The sequence below is a fragment of the Microcaecilia unicolor genome, chromosome 5 (assembly GCF_901765095.1).
Source record: "Microcaecilia unicolor chromosome 5, aMicUni1.1, whole genome shotgun sequence".
NCBI lineage: Eukaryota > Metazoa > Chordata > Amphibia > Gymnophiona > Siphonopidae > Microcaecilia > Microcaecilia unicolor.
The window spans coordinates 184316307-184329780 of NC_044035.1; the positions used below are offsets into that span (position 1 = coordinate 184316307).

General features: G+C 44.8%; 1 protein-coding gene across 1 annotated transcript in view; it reads left to right on the forward strand.

Moving 5' to 3' along the window:
• The first annotated feature begins 6275 nt into the window (after positions 1 to 6275).
• The window catches only part of LOC115471308 (capping protein, Arp2/3 and myosin-I linker protein 2-like), a 91882-nt gene continuing 84683 nt past the window's right edge, over positions 6276 to 13474 (forward strand). Inside the window, exon 1 of the mRNA XM_030205010.1 lies at positions 6276 to 6348. The gene's annotated coding sequence lies outside the window, so the exon portion shown is untranslated. The remainder of the gene's footprint in view (positions 6349 to 13474) is intronic.

Here is a 13474-nt window from a genome sequence, read left to right on the forward strand (position 1 = left end):
ACATATCACTATCCAAGTCATTCCCCTCCGAAGATGCATAAAGGGACTCATAGTATGTACGAAAACACTTGGCTATCTCAGTATCTGAATGTAACACCTTACCCTTAGAATCCCTTATTCCAAAAACATGAGAAGGCCCCTCCTTATTCCCAGCCATACAGGCCAGCAGGCGTCCCGCTTTATTACCATGACGAAACAGCTGATATTTATAATAAAGTTGCAACTTCACCGCCCACTGATGTAAGAGTTCATTTAATTCCCTCTGAGATGTCATCAAAGCCACCCTCTGTGCCTCAGAAGGAGAACGACCATACTTAATTCTGTGACTTCTTATCAGTTTTTCCAATCTAAGAATTTCTTTGTCCCTCATTTTCTGAGCTCGAACTTTGTAAGAGATCACGTCCCCCCTTAACACAGCTTTCGCTGTTTCCCAGTAGAGAGCCGGCTGCGTTCTATGAACCCCATTATGAAATTCATAGTCCTCCCAACGTTCCACTAGTAAAGCATGAAACTTTTGGTCTCCCACTAAATCCAGAGGATATCTCCATTTGTAACCCCCGTTGTGCCAGATCCTAACTCTAGTTGAAACCATATCAAAGCATGGTCTGACACTTCATAAGGGCTAATCTCTGCCTTGGTAACTTTTGAAAAAAGGGAACTAGAGACAAATAGATAATCTATGCGGGATTGAGAGGCATGTGCTCTGGAGAGATGGGTATAATCCTGATCCATCGGATGAAGGACCCGCCACACATCCACTAAGTCCAATGCATTACAGAGCAATGCTAAAGTGCCGTGATCACCCCCAGGACCTCGGGTACCACAAGCCGATCTATCCAAGGAAGGATCTAGGACTAAATTAAAATCCCCCCCCCCCAAGAATTACCTGCCCAGCCTTGCAAGGGGTTAACAAAGCAATGGAGGATGGAGGAGTGGCCTAGTGGTTAGGGTGGTGGACTCTGGTCCTGGGGAAGTGAGGAACTGAGTTCAATTCCCACTTCAGGCACAGGCAGCTCCTTGTGACTCTGGGCAAGTCACTTAACCCTCCATTGCCCCAGGTACAAATAAGTACCTGTATACAATATGTAAGCCGCATTGAGCCTGCCATGAGTGGGAAAGCACAGGGTACAAATGTAACAAAAATAAAATAAATTAAGCCTTGGTAGAAAGCTTTATCAAAAATGTTTGCGCATAAACATTACACAGCACCAGGGGACGACCAGCAAGCTCAACTGAAGCAAAAATATACCTCCCCCCTGGATCCCTAACTGTAGACTTGACCTTTACATTTAATCCTTTACGGATAAAGATCATCACTCCTGCCTTCTGGTGGACCGCAAGGGCCTCCAACAAACTACTCACCCACCCTTTTTGAAATTTAGCGTGTTCCAGGGAAGACAAGTGTGTGTCTTGCACAAAAGCAATATCTACCTTTTGTCTTTGTAAAGCCTGTAGCACCTTGGTCCTCCAAAATTCCACAAAACTACCTTAAGTGATTCCAAAGATCCAGTAATCCCATATGGCAATAGAACAGAACTTCAGACAGGAGAAATTCCAAAAGGGATACCCCCCAGCCCCCGGGTACCCTTTCACACCCATCTCAGTCACCAACCTTCCAGCAAACCCAGCACACCACTCCATCTTTTTTTTTTAAATTATTTATTTATAATTTGCAATAATATTCAAGACATACAATCTTTTCAAAACACACCAATAAGTGAAATATAAGAAAGAAAAATTATAACAAGGAAAACACAAGGTTACATTTGGTGATTTTAGCCCACATTATGGGGATCCAAGATTCAAAGTTAAACCAGAGGGACTTGGCATAATAGGAAACAATTTCTGATAACATCTCAGGCTCTACATTATCTATTTTCTGCTAAGACATATGGACTTATCTAGCTGCCTTCTGGGCTTTAAGAAAATCGTTCAATTGTTTATCATCATAGAAAATATATTTCCGATCTTTAAACATTACTAAGCATTTACATGGAAAACGAAGCTGAAAACGTGCTTGTAAAGAAAGCACTTCCGTCCTCATTTCTAGAAATTTCTTTCTGAGTTGTTGAGTCCATTTCGATATGTCAGGAAATATAGAAATTTTACCACCAAGAATATTTACATTTGCTTTCTGAAAATAATTCTTTAACAGCATTTCTTTGTCTTGCAAGAAGACAAATGTCACAAGTAATGTTGATCTCAATTTTATCTCTTCACTGGATTGCTCCAGGAAAGCTGTTAAGTCTAGGGTGGGCGTTTCTCCTTTCGATTGAGGCTCTTGTAAAGTTTCTGTAGTATTTTTCACCGGTAAATAGAATACTTTTTGTAATGGAGGTAACATCTTTTTAGAATATTTTAATTGTTCCTTCAAAAGTCTGAAGAACATCTCTTTCGGCGAGATCATGGCACACACCGGGAAATTGAGTATCCGTAAATTCAAATTTCTCATGTTATTCTCTAAATTCTCAATTTTTCTAGAGATCAACAATTTTTCAGCCACCAATTGCGATTGAGTAGCTTCTATTTTAGAAATATTCTGTTCATTATTCAGTTGTTTAGCGGTAAAAAGTTCCATTTTGCTTTTCATGTCTTTAATCTAAGAAGAGTTGTTCAATGATACTGTAATAAAGGATGTACAAACCTTATGAAGGTTTTCCAGAGCAGTCCATATCGCCTCCAGCGATATTTCGGCCGGTCATTTCAGGGGCTGAAGCGCTTCCGCGCAAAGCAGAGATTCCGCTTGCTGGTCGGCGTCAGTCTCTGGGGCTCGCGTTAGCTGGCTCTCCTCCCAATTCTCTCCCATAGCTGCTGTTTCAATCGGAGCCTGCCTCCCCTTCAGGGGCGCTATACTTCCAGCCTCTGGAAACAATGCTCCGGTAGCTTGTGGGATTGGTGGGGTAGCAGGACCCAGCAGACTGAGCGAAAAATCGCTCTCCAAGCCAGTATTGTCCCTCGTATTGGCAGCGAATACGCCCGCAGGTGTAGACGCCAAGAAAGCTGAGATAGATGTTTGCCTCGGTCCTGGGGTCTCCGTCCGAGGGAGAGGAGGTCCCCTCGGTTTCCCCTTTCGCTTAGGCATGCTTTCTCAGAATTATGGGTAAGAAAAAAGGAGGTAATGCTGAAATTTGAAAATAGTTCTAGGGAGCAAAAATTCTCTGCTTCCTGTCTATTCGGCCATCTTGGATCCCCACACTACTCCATCTTAAACCAAAACATACCTACACGCAAATCCCACCACCAGATCCCACAAGTCCCTCCCTGCCCAATCCCCCTCCCCCCGGTCCCTCCTCCACATTAAACCAAACACGTCCTCTTCCAGGACCAGATCACATGAGCTCCCCCCCCCCCCCCCCCCCCCGCTGTAACAAAAAAAAATGTTCTCAGATAGTTTATTTATACTGAGGCTTAAGCCTTCATAGTAGGCCCTTAATGTCAAAGTTCTGTCCAGTGAGGAGAAACTCAATGCGGCTCCAAAGAACTGGTCACTCTGTTCGCAAACTGCAGTGCCTCATCAGCTGAAGTAAACACGTGTACCTTTCCTTCGTGCCAAATTTTCAGTCTTGCTCGGTAAAGTAGAGCAGACTGGATCTTTTTGGTATACAAAAGATTACAGGCTCCCCTAAACTCCCTGCGGCATGCCGACACGGCCGCAGAGTAATCCTGGAAACAACGAATCTGATTAGTCTCATATTGTAGGGGGCTCTCTCAATGTAAGGTCCTAAAGATCTCCTGCTTGTGGGCAAAATTCAGCAATTTAAAGATCACCAGCCAAGGACGCGAGTCCTGAGGCTTTAAGGGTCGCAAACTATGTGCGCGCTCAATGCGCAGCGCTCCTGCTGGGACCTGCAATTTTAAAGCCTTAGGGAGCCAACTTTCCAAAAAGGCACGCAGCTTCGACTCCTTAATTGTTTCTGGGAGCCCCATCATACGAATATTGCTCTAACGTTACCGATTCTCTAAGTCCTCCAGCTTAGTTTATGTGTAATCTATTTTCTGTTGCATGGCTTGTTGCTTTGTAATTTGTTGTTGGACCTTATCCTCTCCATCAGAGAGGCGTTGTTGGTATGCCAAAAGGTCTGAACAGATTGTCCCCAATTTACCACCACCCAAACAGACATCCAAATCCAACCCCCCCCCCCCCCAGTTACTAAGCCTTTCGGATTATTTATCCCACTTACTTGCATACTCCCATTCATAGAACACCTGCCTCCCAGTGAGGCCTAACCCCCCCCCCCCCCGCCAGCTAAAACACACACACACGCAAAAAACCCTCTTTAGCCATCCTTATCATGCACAACTGAAAAACTTAGTCATTTAGTCATGTCCCAGTGAATCCATCTTCTCCCCTTCCATGCATAGCTCTAATTGCCCAGCTTAGCTGGTGTCGTCAACCTGTATGTCTCTGCTGTCCTTCACCAGCCCCAAAAGGCTCATGTCTTAGCATCCGAGTGTCGCTGGAGACGCTTCCCTTTATTAATGACTGTGGTCCAACGCTGAGCTTTGGGTTCCGCAGAAGTGTGTGTAGCCAAAACTGCCTCCCGCAACAATTACCATGCCTCTTCTGGGCCCTTGATTCTGTGTGCAGCTCCTTTGAGCAGGAAGCTGAGAGCAAAGGGGAATAGCCAACTATATTTAATCTGCTCTTTCCGGAGGATATCCAAAACTGGTTTAAATTCCCATTGTTTAGCCAAGGTAAAGGCTGACAAATCTTGATAAGTTGTAACCAAGGTGTCCTGATACTTTAAAGATGGAAGCTCCCGCGCTTTTTGCAAGATGATTTCCTTGTCCACATATCTCGAAAAGCACACTACGATATCTCAAGGCCTATTTTCCGAAGGTGCGCACATCACCCTGTGCGCCCGTTCCAGCTCAATAGGCGGTGCCACTTCCTCAAGTCCCAACAAGGGTCGACACAAGGCCTGAATCACCTCTCGCACATTTTCCTGATTATTATTCTCCAGTACGCCTCGAAAGCTTCTGTTCTCAATATCATCCAGTTTAACTTGCAAATCTGCGCATTGTGCCTTCAGAATATTATATTTCGTTTGTAGTCCGGTCCAGGTACAACTTTCGTCCCAGGTACTGGTCTTGCCCCCCGACAGGTACCTGTTTCGCTATAACGGCTTTTTCAAGGGTTCAATAGCAAGTATAATCCGGACAGTATAACTTCCTTCAGTGTGTTCCTTCAGTGTGTTACATAGGACAGTAACAACAGCAGATAAGTCAATACGGTCCGGCTGTACATAGATTACACAGCCAATAGGGCCGTCATTAAGAATTGTTTCTGACTGCACTATTTTGATCTGTAATTGAAGTATATATAACCACAGTGGAGAAGTAAAAAAGTGATTGGGAATAAGCCAGTACAGAACAGTCATACTTCAAGAAAAAAATATACAAACATCTTAGCGTAGGAAGGAGGGAGGCTGTCAATGATTAAATTCGTCACCATTGAAAAGAGAGTACACCAATTGGTGTTAAAGACTGTTATGGTGACAGTATGAGACTCTCCCTTGAACAGCTAAGAGTACTTGACGATATATCAAGTCTCCACATGTATATACTTTGTAGATCCTCTCTACTGATTGTAGTATTGTATTTTGTATAGATACAGTAGAGTATTGCCATAATTAATTGACAGTATTTCTGGGATAAGCATCATAAAACGTATTGAGCTTTTCTGGGATCTTGCCAGCTATTTGTGACCTGGATTGGCCACTGTTGGAAACAGGATGCTGAGCTTGATGGACCTTTGGCCTGTCCCAGTTTGGCAATACTTATGTACTTATATGGTGACATCTAAAACATCTAACTGCAACTCCTATTCACTTACTGTAAAACACCTACAATTGTTTTATTTATTTTAACAAGTAAGACCTCTTCTCCCATAACCCAGATTACACCTATCATATTAAGAAAATATCACAAAGCTTTTCATTTAGTTTTAATAGATGAAATCCACTCTGCCCTTGTACTTAGGGGAGATGGAAATGATCTGGTTTCCAGTTCTATAACTTATTAACACTCATTACTATGAAGGACTTACCTTCTAACACATTGTTGTATATAATGATTTACAATTCTTTGGCTTCCTAATACAATATTTTTATACACTGTTTTAATTTTTAAGCAAAAGTGAACAAGATTTAAAATAATCTCTCTCTCTTTCTCTTTAATCCTCCTCCTACCATTGCCCTGCCACCTTCTCTGCCTCCTCCTCTTTGCTTCCTCCTCCCCTTCACCCTCTCTCTCCTCCTTCCTGTCTCTCTCTTTTCTGTGCCTTAGGTGGAAAGTACTTTCAGTTACCTAGAAGTCTGTGACATTGACATCCGAGACTCCAGCCTGGTGAGTAGCACAGACCTTGCTAGCTCTATCAACCTGTCCTTGGCTTCATTTTCCTCTCTGTTGTGACCATGAACTTCCTATACTGAGAGGTCAAATCCATGACATAGGGTGCAGGTATCTATGTTCATCTCTCAGAATCAGCTGACCCTGGTTTCACCACAGAAATAGTGTGCTCAGATCTGGAGATCAGGAGAAAACAGCTGGTGCTATTCTAGAAACCCCTACTAAATAATGGACAAAGGTGGAATGTCAAGGTGAACTTTTTCTTATATTTTATTCATCTTGCTGTTGGAAAGTACAGGATCAATTGGTCCTTGTAGGATCTTGCTTAAAGTTGATAGTAATCCCAATGAAGTCATGTAATTTATTTATTTATCTTGACATTTATATCCCGCAATTTCCCAAACAATATTTAGGTTAAATGTGGCTTACAGATATAAATATTTAGAGAAATACATACTGTATAGTGCAGTTGACTGCAATTAAGCATAATGTATTTCACAAATCTTGTAAGTCAAAACAGAAAAATGTGTCAATTGTTTCACAATGTTACAGAATGATTGAATTTCAGTTTAGTGTTAAGAAAGATATACAGAAATATTCAAAAGCCATATAATCTGGCTCTAAGCAATGAATGATTCTAAACCCTAGAATGCACATTTTAAAAATGCTTGAAGCTGGTAAAGGAATATTCCCAGGGTTTTAGTTTTAAGATTTTAAACAATAAACACTGATAAAACATACTGATGGAACCCCCCCCTACTCCCTAAAAAATACATATTTATTGGAATAAACACAACTTCTCTTACAAATTTTCCTGGTCCCCCTACCTGTTGCCTGCCTTCACTGTTTTTATTTGGCTATTTCATACTGATTGGTCCTCAGCTGCAGTTTTCAGCCAACATTGAATCAGTAAGTTACATTAGCACTCTAGGAAATACAAACTGAGATTTAAAATCTTGACGATGACCTTCAATGTCAGAAATAGGCTGGGGTCAGCATATCTACAGGAGAAGCTGGTTGATTATTGTTTCCCAGCCAAATATTGAGAACACTAGAGACAGAGTTTCTACAAGTTTCTTTGCATAAAGATTTTAGACTAGTGCATTATACAGCAAGGGCATTATCAGTAGAGGTTCCAGCATGGTAGAATTACCTGCCCTTGGGAACCGATATGTGAAAGGGACTATCTTAAATTGAGGAGGAATCATAAAATCTATTCATTTTATATATGTTTCCTGAAGAGGGGAGTAGATGAGGACTGGGTGGTTTTATTTTCTTTGATGATTTGGAAAGTGTATTTTAATTCTCCCCGATATTTAAACACAACAGTCAGCGCTGGATTTAAACACTGGCCTTCACTTGGTGCTAAACATCCAGATGTAGACTAACTTCTGGAAGTTATCTGGGTACTGCTGATTTTCAGTTAGGGCAGTTGAAAATCTGAGTATGGCCCTGGTGAGCGGTACTTGTATAGGTAGGAGTGGACACTGAATTTCGGGACCAGTAATTTTATTATATATTGGAGGAAGTCATTATGTTTTGGTTAATATAGCAATGCTATTTATTGTTCTTATTATTTAATATTATGGACTCCTTTTACCAAGCTGAGGTAGTGATTCCTGTGAAGCAAATGTGATGAAGCCCATCGGATTTGAACGGGCTTCATCACATTTGCTGCACTGGGAATTACTACCGTGGCTCGGTAAAAGGAGCCCTGTGTTGCTGCCTAGCACTATATGGAGATGGGCAGGTTCTAAAAGGCTTTAAAAAGATTTTAGAAAGCTTGCATTGCATCTAGGAACTTAACAAAACCTCTCACGGCAACCTTGTGGTACTACTACTACCAGTGGCATAGCTAGGGTAGTTGACACCCGGGGCCGGTCATTTTTTAACCCCCCCCCCCCAAATCCAGTACTAGGCATACCAAGAATACAAAACACTCAGGACCTATAGCGCAATTCTACCATACCATAAGCAGTCATTTCTACAAGTCACACAAGCATCTTAAACGCTACAGTGAGCACTAGAACATCAATTCACCTATTGTAAAACAAAAACAGACAAATTAGTACAGATCGTCGATCCTGCACAGTCAATGCCAACCGAAAGCCATGTCTTTTTCACAAACACAGATACACCCTAATCCACTATAGAATAAGTAATCATAAACTTTCTATTTAGACAAAAATTAAACTGAACCCCCGATGCCAGACTCTGCATACAATGCAACACCACAGAAACAGAAAATGTCCCCTAGTACTGTGCAAAATATAAAGACAGTGGATGTAAATTTGAAAAAACTAACAAATCCGATCACCACTTTACAAATTAACAAATAGAAATAAAACAAATATGGAAAATAAAATACCATTTTATTGGACTAATACATTTAGCTTTCAGAGGCCAAAACCTCCTTCCTCAGGTCAATACAGTATAGTGCTGTTATAGAGGGGCATAATCGAACGCGAACGCCCATCTCCATGGGCGTCTATCTCCGAGAACGGGTATGTGAAGGGGCGGGACAAACCGTATTTTCGAAAAAAATGGCCGCCCATCTTTTTTCCGATAATACGGTTTGTGCCATCCAAATGGATCGGATTTGTGCAGATTTGAGCTGGGCAGTTTCGTTTTTCAACGATAATGGAAAACGAAGGCGCCCAGCTCTAAAACGAACAACTCCAAGACATTGGGTTGTGGGAGGGGCCAGGATTCGTAGTGCACTGGGCCCCCTCACATGCCAGGACACCAACTGGGCACCCTAGTGGGCACTTTTACAAATTAACAAAAAACAGTAAAAGAGCTCCCAGGTGCATAGCACCTTTCCCTTGTGTGCTGAGCCCCCCAAATCCCCCCAAAACCCACTGCCCACAAGTCTACACCATTACCATAGCCCTAAGGGGTGAAGGGGGGCACCTACATGTGGGTATAGTGGGTTTTGGGGGGTTTGGGAGGGCTCAGCATTAACCAGCACAAGTGTAACAGATAGGGGGGGATGGGCCTGGGTCCGCCTGCCTGAAGCCCACTGCACCCACTAACAACTGCTCCAGGGACCTGCATACTGCTGTGATGGAGCTGGGTATGACATTTGAGGATGACATACAGGCTGGGAAAAAAGTTTTTAAAGTTGGTTTTTTTTTTGGTGGGAGGGGGTTAGTGACCACTGGGGGAGTCAAGGGAGGTCATCCCCGAATCCCTCCGGTGGTCCTCTGGTCATTTAGGGCACTTTTTTGGGACTTGTTCGTGAAAAAAAAGGGTCCAAAAAAAGTGACCTAAATTCTCGCTAAAAACGGCTATTTTTTTTCCATTATCGGCGAAAGCCGCCCATTTCTGTTCGGCTGATAACCATGCCCCAGTCCCGCCTTCACCACGCCTCCGACACGCCCCGTCAACTTTGGCCGTTTCCGCGACGGAGTGTAGTTGAAGACGCCCAAAATTGGCTTTTGATTATACCGATTTGGGCACCCACGGAAGAAAGACGCCCATCTCCCAATTTGGGTCGAAATATGGGTGTCTTTCTCTTTCGAAAATAAGCTGGATTGTATCCTATCCTGACCTGAGGACGGGGGTTTTGTTCTCTGAAAGTTAAGTCAAAATGTATTAAAAATTAGTCCAATAAAATGATTACCTTATTTATATGTTCTATTTATAAACATTTATTAACACATAAACATAGATACAATACTATACCCTAAAGCAAAAAAATTAAAAAAAAAATATTTTATTTACAGTTTGTTGTCTCTGGTTTCTGCTTTCCTCATCTTCTTTTCACTGTCTTCCTTCCATCCAGCATCTGTCTTCGCTCTTTCTCTGAAATCCAGTGTCTGCCCTCTCTAATGTCCCTTCCATCCAGTGTCTGCCCTCTCTCTCTGCACCTTCCATCCACCATCTGCCCTCTTTCTCTCTCCCCCTTCCACCCACCATCTGCCCTTTCTCTCTGCCCCTTCGATCCGTCTGCCCTCCCTCTCCCATCCATCCAGGGTCTGCCCTCCCTCACGCTCCCCCCCTTCCATCCAGGGTCTGTCCCCTCTCTCTGCCCCCTCTCTCCACCTGCACCTAGTTCCAGTTCCAGCCCACATCTCCCACCTGCCACCCTTTTCAGCCCCACTATCCCACCAGTCCCCAGCCCTTTTCTCCCATCAGTCCTGGGCTTCAGCCCCCAGCCACTTCTCCCTGTCCCCTTTTCAGCCCCTAGTTTCAACCCCAGCCCTTTTCTCTCACCAGTCCCAAGCTTCAGCCCCAGCCAGTTCTCCCTGTCCCCTTTAAAGCCCCCAGTCCCCACAGTTTCAGCCCCTGCCCCTTTTCAGCCCCCAGTTCCAGTTTCAGACCCCTTCTCCCATGAGCACTTCCCTCCCCAGTCCCCTTATCCCCTCTGAGCACCCCCACCCCTCCCCATTCTCCCCTCTGAGCACCCCCCACCCCTCCCCAATCCCCTTCTCACCTCTGAGTACCCCTCTGAGCACCCCCACCCCTCCCCAATCCCCATTGTTGCCAGAGTTGTGGTCTTCCCGCAACACTGGGCGGGTTTTCTGCGAGCATCTGCGGAAAATTTTCGGCAGCTGTGGGGTGCGGGTTTGGGCTTTTTTCCTGTGGCCGCTGTGTGCTTTTTTCCGGGGCTTCTATTGGTCCAATTTTGTCCAATAGAAGCTTTTCCAGGGCTTGTATTGGTCCAATTTGGTCCAATAGAAGCTTTCTCGGGGCTTCTATTGGTCCGATGTGGTCCAATAGAAGCTTTTCAGGGGCGTGGTTGACGTCAGGGGCGGGGTTAATGACAGGGATGATGCCAGGGGGCGGGGTTAATGATGTGGAAGGCGGGGTTGGTGACGTGGGAGGCGGGGTTTGACTTTGGGCGTTTTTTGGGCGGGTTTAGGGCTGATTTTGGGCTGGGAAAATTTTTCCCATCTGGCAACCTTGCCAATCCCCTCTGAGCACCCCCACCCCTCCCCAATCCCCTTCTCACCTCTGAGCACCCCTCCCCAATCCCCTTCTCCCCTCTGAGTACCCTTCTGAGCTCCCCCACCCTCCCCAATCTCCTCTGAGCACCCCCACCCCTCCCCAATCCCCATTCTCCCCTCTGAGCACCCCTCCTCTGAACTCCCCCACCCCTCTCCAATCCCCTTCTCCCCTCTGAGCTCCCCCCCGACCCAGTCCCGTCCCCCTCCATTGAGAGCCACAGAGCCCTCTTCTCCTGCCATCGCCTGCCTTTTTCTTTTTTAAATCTGTGCAGCCATGCAGGCAGCGCTTCGCATCTGTCCTCCGTGTGCTGTGAAAGAAGTAAATTGCCAGCGCTGGCGTCGGACCTTCCCTCAATGTCCCGCCCTCGAGGAAATAGGAAGTTACCTCACAAGAGGGCGGGACATCGAGGGAAGGCCCGACGCCAGCGCTGGTGATTTACTTCTTTCACAGCACACGCAGGGCAGACGCAAAGCGCTGCCTGCGTGGCTGCACGGATTAAAAAAAAAAGAAAAAGGCAGGCGGTGGCAGGAGAAGAGACGTGACGGAGCACCCCCCACCCGCGGACACCCGGGGCGGACCGCCCCCACCGCCCCGCCCTTGCTACGCCACTGACTACTGCAGAAATACAGTACCACAAGGCTGCTGTAAGAGGCGAGCAGTTGTAGCAGCCATTTTCTGGAAGCTTTGCTCATGCACCCAGTGCCCCCACAGGACCACCAGGGATACAAGGTAGGCCTGGGGAGGGCCTATGGCGATGGTGGGCTGGGGGTGGGGTGAAGTTAGGAGGGATTGATGTTGCGGGGGGGTGTCATTTCAGGATGGGAGGGGGGGATCAGAAGGAGCCTGCTGGTTCAAGGCAGGAGAGGCTTGCTAGTTTGGGAGGGGCTTGCTAGTTTGGGAGGGGGGTCATAGGGTCTGACCTATGTGGGTACTGGCCTGATATTGTGCCTGCACTCCCATGTTTAAGTGGCCAAATTTAGGATAGCTTTTCAGCAGTCCTAATTTCAGCCACATAGGTATGCGGGTCCCAACACTGAATATTGTCGGCACCTGCATAACTGCTGGCTCCTCCTAAAGAGTAGCAAGTCTCCTGGGCCAGATGGCATTCATCCCAGGGTACTGATGGAACTAAAAAATGAGCTTGCGGAGCTACTGTTGTTGATATGTAATTTATCCTTAAAATCGAGCGTGGTACCGGAAGATTGGAGGGTTGCTAATGTAACGCCGATTTTTAAGAAAGGTTCCAGGGGAGATCCGGGGAATTATAGACCGGTGAGTGTGTGTGTGTGTGTGGGGGGGGGGGGGGGGGGGAATGAAAGATCAGTGCCAGACAGATGCAGAGAAGGACAGGAAGAAGACAAGAGAAGAGCGAAGAAATGGAAATGTCAACATGGAAAAGAATTTAGGAGAAGACTGATACATGGAAAGTGGAAAAGAGAGTGGGACCAGACCAACTAGAAAAATAGAATGTTCAAACAACAAAGGTAGAAAAGAAAACATTCTTTTTATTTAATGCTTTTTAAGGACTAAGATGTGCCTGCTTTGTGAAATGTAAATTTTTTTCTATTGTTGTATTTTGCAGAGTACAGGAGAAAATACATTTCTGTTTCTCTTTTACCAGTATTTGCACTTCTTACAGAGTCTGGCTTTCTTGAAGAGATCTATATTACAGTTTTTGTGGGCATGTTTTTTGTGGTTCCCTGTTTTGTATCACATGAGGGTCTGTCCATGTTCTGCATATGTGACTGACGTGACGGATTCTGCTAACATGTAGTGTTTGTATAGGAATGTGTAACAGTCCAGCTTGTTACAGTTTTCCAGTAGCAGGTATATTGGTGCTCTAGGGTCCAGTGTAAAATTTATAGCACTGTTTTTTCATAGGTGGGTTAAGACTGTTGTATGTTAAGTTTTCTGTATAGGTTTTGAGTGTCTTTTTTTAGGGTTTTGTGTTATTTCATAAAGTGTCTGGCCTTATTGTTTTTGATATGCTGGCTTCATATTCAGCATTTTAGTCTGGTGCGTGTGTGTTTTTGTTGTTTTTATTAATAGCCATAATGAATATGTATGAGATGTATATAAGCAAATGAATATGCAAATGTGCCAAGCCACACCCTTTGCCCCCCCAAATGAAACAGTCAAACTACGCCCATGGAAGTACTTCCTACTTCAC